Raw genomic sequence first — 8,036 nt, forward strand, 5'->3', positions numbered from 1 at the left:
CATCAGAAGAAAGCAGGAGTGTCAATCCTTATAACAGATCAATTAGATTTTAAGCCAAAGACTATAATAAGAGATGAGGAAGGACACTATATCATACTCAAAGGGTCTGTCCAACAAGAAGATCTAACAATTTTAAATATCTATGCCCCTAGCATGGGCTCAGCCAACTATATAAACCAATTAATAACAAAATCAAAGAAACACATCAACAATAATACAATAATAGTAGGGGACTTTAACACTCCCCTCACTGAAATGGACAGATCATCCAAGCAAAAGATCAGCAAGGAAATAAAGGCCTTAAATGACACACTGGACCAGATGGACATCACAGATATATTCAGAACATTTCATCCCAAAGCAACAGAATACACATTCTTCTCTAGTGCACATGGAACATTCTCCAGAATAGATCACATCCTCAGTCCTAAATCAGGACTCAACTGGTATCAAAAGATTGGGATCATTCCCTGCATATTTTCAGACCACAATGCTCTAAAGCTAGAACTCAACCACAGGAGTAAGTTTGGAAAGAACCCAAATACATGGAGACTAAACAGCATCCTTTTAAAGAATAAATGGGTCAACTAGGAAATTAAAAAAGAATTGAAGAAAATCATGGAAACAAATGATAATGAAAATACAACGGTTCAAAATCTGTGGGACACAACAGAGGCAGTCCTGAGAGGAAAATATATAGCAGTACAAGCTTTTCTCAAGAAACAAGAAAGGTCTCAGGTACACAACCTAACCCTACACCTAAAGGAGCTGGAGAAAGAAGAAAGAAACCCTAAACCCAGCAGGAGAAGAAAAATCATAAAGATTAGAGCAGAAATCAACGAAATAGAAACTAAGAAAACAATAGAAAAAATCAACGGAACTAGGAGCTGGTTCTTTGAAAGAATTAATAAGATTGATAAACCCCAGCCAGACTTATCAAAAAGAAAAGAGAAAGGACCCAAATAAATAAAATCATGAATGAAAGAGGAGAGATCACAACTAACACCAAAGAAATACAAACTATTATAAGAACATACTATGATCAACTCTACGCCAACAAATTTGACAATCTGGAAGAAATGGATGCATTCATAGAAACATATAAACTACCACAACTGAACCAGGAAGAAATAGAAAGCCTGAACAGACCCATAACCAATACGGAAATTGAAACAGTCATTACAAATCTCCAAACAACCAAAAGCCCTGGGCCAGACGGCTTCCAGGGGAATTCTACGAAACACTTAAAGAAGAACTAATTCCTATTCTCCTGAGACTGTTCCAAAAAATAGAAAAGGAAGGAAAACTTCCAAACTCATTTTATGATGCCAGCATCACCTTGATCCCAAAACCGGACAAGGATCCCATCAAAAAAGAGAGCTATAGACCACAATCCTTGATGAACACAGATTCGAAAATTCTCACCAAAATACCAGCCAATTGGATTCAACATTATATTAAAAGGATTATTCACCACGAACAAGTGGGATTTATTCCATGGCTGCAAGGTTGGTTCAACACCCGCAAATCAGTCAATGTGATACAACAGATCAATAAAAGAAAGAACAAGAACCATATGATACTCTCAATAGATGCTGAAAATCATTTGACAAAGTACAGCATCCCTTCCTGATCAAAACTCTTCAAAGTGTAGGGATAGAGGGCACATACCTCAATATTATCCAAACCATCTATGAAAATCCCACCGCAAATATTATTCTCAATGGAGAAAAACTGAAAGCTTTTCCACTAAGGTCAGGAACACGGCAGGGATGTCCATTATCACCACTGCTATTCAACATAGTACTAGAAGTCCTAGCCTCAGCAATCAGACAATGAAAGGAAATTAAAGGCATCCAAATCGGCAAAGAAGAATTCAAACTATCACTCTTTGCAGATGATATGATACTATATGTGAAAAACCCCAAAGACTCCACTCCAAAACTGCTAGAACTTATACAGGAATTCAGTAAAGTGTCAGGATATAAAATCAATGCACAGAAATCAGTTGCATTTCTCTACACCAATAGCAAGACAGAAGAAAGGGAAATTAAGGAGTCAATCCCATTTACAATTGCACCCAAAACCATAAGATACCTAGCAATAAACCTAACCAAATAGACACAGAATCTATACTCAGAAAACTATAAAGTACTCATGAAAGAAATTGAGGAAGACACAAAGAAATGGAAAAATGTTCCATGCTCCTGGATTGGAAGAATAAATATTGTGAAAATGTCTATGCTGCCTAAAGCAATCTACACATTTAATGCAATTCCTGTCAAAGTACCATCCATCTTTTTCAAAGAAATGGAACAAATAATTCTAAAATTTATATGGAACCAGAAAAGACCTCGAATAGCCAAAGGGATATTGAAAAAGAAAGCCAACGTTGGTGGCATCACAATTCCGGACTTCAAGCTCTATTACAAAGCTGTCATCATCAAGACAGCATGGTACTGGCACAAAAACAGACACATAGATCAATGGAACAGAATAGAGAGCCCAGAAATGTACCCTCAAATCTATGGTCAACTAATCTTCGACAAAGCAGGAAAGACTGTCCAATGTAAAAAAGACAGCCTCTTCAACAAATGGTGTTGGGATAATTGGACAGCCACATGCAGAAAAGTGAAATTGGACCATTTCCTTACACCACACATGAAAATAGACTCAAAATGGATGAAGGACCTCAATGTGCGAAAGGAATCCATCAAAATCCTTGAGGAGAACACAGGCAGCAACCTCTTCGACCTCAGCCACAGCAACATCTTCCTAGGAACATCGCCAAAGGCAAGGGAAGCAAGGGCAAAAATGAACTATTGGGATTTCATCAAGATCAAAAGCTTTTGCACAGCAAAGGAAACTGTTAACAAAATCAAAAGACAACTGACAGAATGGGAGAAGATATTTGCAAACAACATATCAGATAAAGGACTAGTGTCTAAAATCTATAAAGAACTTAGCAAACTCAACACCCAAAGAACAAATAATCCAATCAAGAAATGGGCAAAGGGCATAAATAGACATTTCTGCAAAGAAGACATCCAGTTGGCCAACAGACACATGAAAAAGTGCTCCATATCACTCGGCATCAGGGAAATACAAATCAAAACCACAATGAGATATCACCTCTCACCAGTCAGAATGGCTAAAATCAACAAGTCAGGAAATGACAGATGCAGGGGAGGATGCGGAGAAAGGGGAACCCTCCTACACTGTTGGTGGGAATGCAAGCTGGTGCAGCCACTCTGGAAAACAGCATGGAGGTTCCTCAAAATGTTGAAGATAGAACTGCCCTATGACCCAGCAATTGCACTACTGGGTATTTACCCTAAAGATACAAACGTAGTGATCCAAAGGGGCACGTGCACCCGAATGTTTATAGCAGCAATGTCCACAATAGGCAAACTATGGAAAGAACTTAGATGTCCATCAACAGATGAATGGATGAAGAAGGTGTGGTATATATACACATTGGAATACTATGCAGCCGTCAAAAGAAATGAAATCTTGCCATTTGGGACAACATGGATGCAACTAGAGCGTATCATGCTTAGTGAAATAAGTCAAGCAGCGAAAGACAACTATCATATGATCTCCCTGATATGAGGAAGTGGTGATGAAACATGGGGACTTAAGTGGGTAGGAGAAGAATCAATGAAACAAGATGGGATTAGGAGGGAGACAAACCATAAGTGACTCTTAATCTCACAAAACAAACTGAGGGTTGCTGGGGGGAGGGGGTTTGGGAGAAGGGGGAGGGATTATGGACATTGGGAAGGGTATGTGCTTTGGTGAGTGCTGTGAAGTGTGTAAACCTGGCGATTCACAGATCTGTACCCCTGGGGATAAAAATATATGTTTATAAAAAATAAAAAATTTAAAGAAATTAGTTTACCTATAGGGTTAGTATTGATTGGGGAAAGGGGATTATTTTGAAGTTTATCTCTATATGAATATTAGAAGATAAAATTAAAAAGGAATAAACTAGACTAAACTAAACTAAAATTATAAAAAAAAGAAGGAATTCAAGAAATAGAAATGCAAAAGAAAAACATAGTGTATGTATCAAAAAGTTCAGGTTAGAATGTTATTATGAAATTTGATGTACTGGACAGCTTGCTGTGATGGTTATTAGGTTAAAAAATTACCTATAAAAAATATGAACCAGAGTAGTGGAAATGAATGAAAAATAAAAGTTTTCCTATGAAGTAGTGGTTGTTCTCTTGTAGCCCTTTTTTTCCCCTCTTTTTTTCTTTCTTGGTTTGTTTTCTGGGGGAGGGGCCTGCCTCTTGGGTTTTCAGTCAATGAAGTTCCCTGACTTAAGTCCTCCTGACCCCCCTCATGGGGGTGGGCTCTGAGGAAACTGTTTTTTTTTTCAGGCTTTTGTTCTCTGGCGGTTTTTATGTTTGTTCACTTTTTTTTCTCACTTTGACCGCTTTTGATGGTTTTTTGTAGTTTTAGAGGAAAACAAACTACACCCTGATCTCCCTCTCAGAGAGAAGCCTCATTCTGGCTGCAGAGCCTAAATAAATTCCTCCTTGGCTGCTGGCAGAGCAGGTTCCAAGTCGTGGTCCCCGGGGACGCAGGATCTTTTGCTAGTACCAAAGCCAAGGCAGAGGTGGCTGTCTGGGCAGCTCCAGACTGTCAGAAAGTTTCCAAGCAGCAATTGCACACTGAGATTTTCCCGCTGGCCCGGGCTGGGAGTGCCTGGTCTTTCTGGGTCTAAGAGCTCCCGGCTTGCACGCACCAATTTCAGGCGAGGCTGAGGTTCGTGCACGGGTCTCAGGCTCTGAGAATGGGGTGCAGGACCAAGAGCACAGGGCTGGGCCTTTGTGCACCTCTCTGGGGGGAGAGTTTGGTGCAGGCTCTGAAACAATGGCGCGTATCAGAGGGCACCAGTTGGGCCTTCATACCTCTCTCAGGGGAGTATCTCAGGCTCTATAGCAGGGCTCTCGAGTTCCAGGAAACGGACCCCGTGCATTCTTGGGGTGCTGGCAGCTTAGGGGCTTAGGGAACAAGAGCTGGTTTCTCCTCTGCACTCTCTCTGCCTCAGTGCCAGGGAAGGCTGTCCTGGGACCCGGGACTTAATCCCCTGTCCCTAGCCATCAGGATTCCCCAAATTCCCCCCAACCCTGAGATCTTTTGGAGTGCTTTCAACCAGTCTCCAAGTTAATGCTGGTCCCCAGACGCAGGGTGCTCGTATTGGGGTATTTCTTTCCAACGGGTCACCTCTGGTGGCTCCCTCCCCCTTTTTGTTTATCTTCTGATATCAGTCCTCCATTCCCACTCCACTTTACCTGCCCACTGGCGTCTTCTCCCTCTGTAGAGATCAGACGTGTATAATTCTGATCTCAGGCTGATTTCATGGGTAATTGGAGTACTTTGGTAGGTTATCAGCTCACTTTGGGGTACAAGTTGAAAAGGCTCTTCCTCCTCCTTCCCTGCCATCTTGCCCCCTCCCCCCACCACCCCGCCCTGATCCAAACATTCTTAAGCAAGGTGGTCTTTAGCTCCCAGGTGTTTGAGTTCCTTCGGAACTTTTCCTTGTGGTTGAGCTCCAGTTTCAAAGCATTGTGATCTGAGAATGTGCAGGGAATAATCTCAGTCTTTTGGTATCAGTTGAGTCCTGATTTGTGACCCAGTATGTGGTCTATTCTGGAGAAAGTTCCATGTGCACTTGAGAAGAATGAGTATTCTGTTATTGTCGGGTGGAATGTTCTGTCTATATATATGAGGTACATCTGGTCCAATGTGTCATTCAATGCTCTTGTTTCTTTATTGATTTTCTGCTTTGATGATCTGTCTATTTCTGAGAGAGGTGTATTAAGATCTCCAACTATTAGTGTATTCATATACATATGACTCTTTATCGTGATTAACAGTTTTCTTATGTAATTGAATGCTCCCATATTGGGGGCATAGATATTTACAATTGTTAGATCATCTTGGTAGATAGTCCCTTTAAGGAAGATGTAGTGTCATTCTGTATCTCTGACTACAGTCTTTAGTTTAAAATCTAATTTATCTGATATGAGAATCGCTACCTGGCCTTCTTTTGAGGCCCATTGGCATGAAAGATGCTTCTCCATCCCTTCACTTTCAGTCTGGGTGTATCTTTAGGTTTAAAATGCATCTCTTGTAGACAACATGTGGATGGGTCCTGTCGTTTTATCCAGTCTTCAACCCTGTGCCATTTTATGGGCGCATTTAGGCCATTCACATTGAGATTGATTATTGATAGTTACATTTTTATTGACATTGAATTACCTTTGAAGTCTTTCTTTCTGTAGATTGTCTCTATATTTCTGTTCAATGCTATTCTTGGGCTTTTTCCTCCTTTAAAGAAGCCCCCTTAATATTTCCTGCAGTATCGGCTTGGTGGTTGCCTAGTCTTTTAAGCCTTGCAGGTCTTGGAAACTCTTTATCTCTCCATCCATTTTGAATGTCCCTCTTGCTGGATAAAGTATTCTTGGCTGCATGTTCTTCTCATTCAGTGCCCTGAATATATCTTGCCAGCCCTTTCTGGCTTGCCAGGTCTCTGTGGACAGGTCTGACATTATTCTGTTGGGCTTTCCTCTGTACGTAAGGATCTTCTTTGTCATAGCTGCTTTCAAGAGGTTCTGCCTACAATTATAATTCTTCATTCTTATTATTAGGTGTCTTGAGGACTTTCGAGAATCTGTAATCTTGGGGGGAAACCTTTCGGTCTCTAGTACATGAACGCTGGTTCCATTCACAAGATCTGGAAAAATATTCATGAAGAACTTGTTCCACTCTATCTTCTAGACTTCTTTCTTTCTCCTCCCCTTCAGGGATTCCAATAATTCTGATGTTGGAATATTTCATGGCATCATTCATTTCCCTGATTCTGTTTTCGTGGCTTCTAAGCTATTTTTTCCACGCTTCCTCCGGATCCTTTCTCTCTCTATCTGTTTGTCTTCCAGATCACTAATTCGATCTTCTGTCTCAATTATTCTAGCATTGAGACAATTTAGATTAGATTGGAACTCATTGAGAGAATTGTGAAGCTCATACCTGGTAGTTTTCAGCTCTTCCCTAATATTGAAAACATGATCTCTGGACGTTTTCAGTTCAGCCCTAATCAATTCTGTAGGGTCACCCATGGCTTTCTCCAACCTAGCTATTGCTTGGATAATTGTTAGCCTGAATTCTCTTTCCGACATATTGTCTATGTTGATAGCCATTAGCTCTGTCGCAGGACGTCCATCCTCTGTATTTTTCTTCTGTTGGGCATTCCTCCTCCTAGTCATTTTGGTGAGAGATGGCTGAACGGGTGTAGCTGGGTGTATCAACTGTGGTACACTCAAGGTGCACCCTGTAATGCTTCTGAGCAATCAGGGTTCCCCACCCAAATGAGAGGAAAAAGAAAAGGAAAAGAAAAAAAGTGAGAGGGTGAGAGACAGGAATGAAAGGTGAGATAAAAGAGAAGGTTCAGCCCAAATGGGCCCTAGGTAAGATTTATGAAGTATAGAAACATACACAGACAAACAAAAAGACTGATAAATGTATATGACAAGAAAAAAAATATAATTTGCATATATATATATATGCAAATAAAGGAAGAACCGCGTGATAAAGAACCCCGAGAGTAAGATTTATATACTATCAGGACAAACACAAAACCACAGAAATACTGGTGGAAGAAAAATATGGGAGAGTGGTTGTAAATTCTCAGTGTGGGTGAGGAAGGTTGTTTTGATTCTTCCTGGATGTATCTTGATATCTTTGTTAAAGGACTCAACTTTCCTAAGATAAGGGGGAATTAGGAATTGGTTTACCTATAGGGGTGACATTGATCTGCGAAAGGGGATTACCTTGAAGTTTAACTGTATATGAATATTAGAAAATAAAAATTAAAAAAAGGAGTGCAATTTCAGGGTCATAGAGAAGTTCTATTTTTAATTTCTTGAGGAATCTTCACACTGTTCTCCAAAGAGGCTGCATCAACTTGCATTCCCACCAACAGTGTAAGAGGGTTTCCCTTTCTCCACATCCCCTCCAACACATGT

Source organism: Mustela putorius, unplaced genomic scaffold (assembly GCF_011764305.1).
Source record: "Mustela putorius furo isolate JIRA1106 unplaced genomic scaffold, ASM1176430v1.1 tig00000475_pilon_pilon_pilon, whole genome shotgun sequence".
NCBI lineage: Eukaryota > Metazoa > Chordata > Mammalia > Carnivora > Mustelidae > Mustela > Mustela putorius.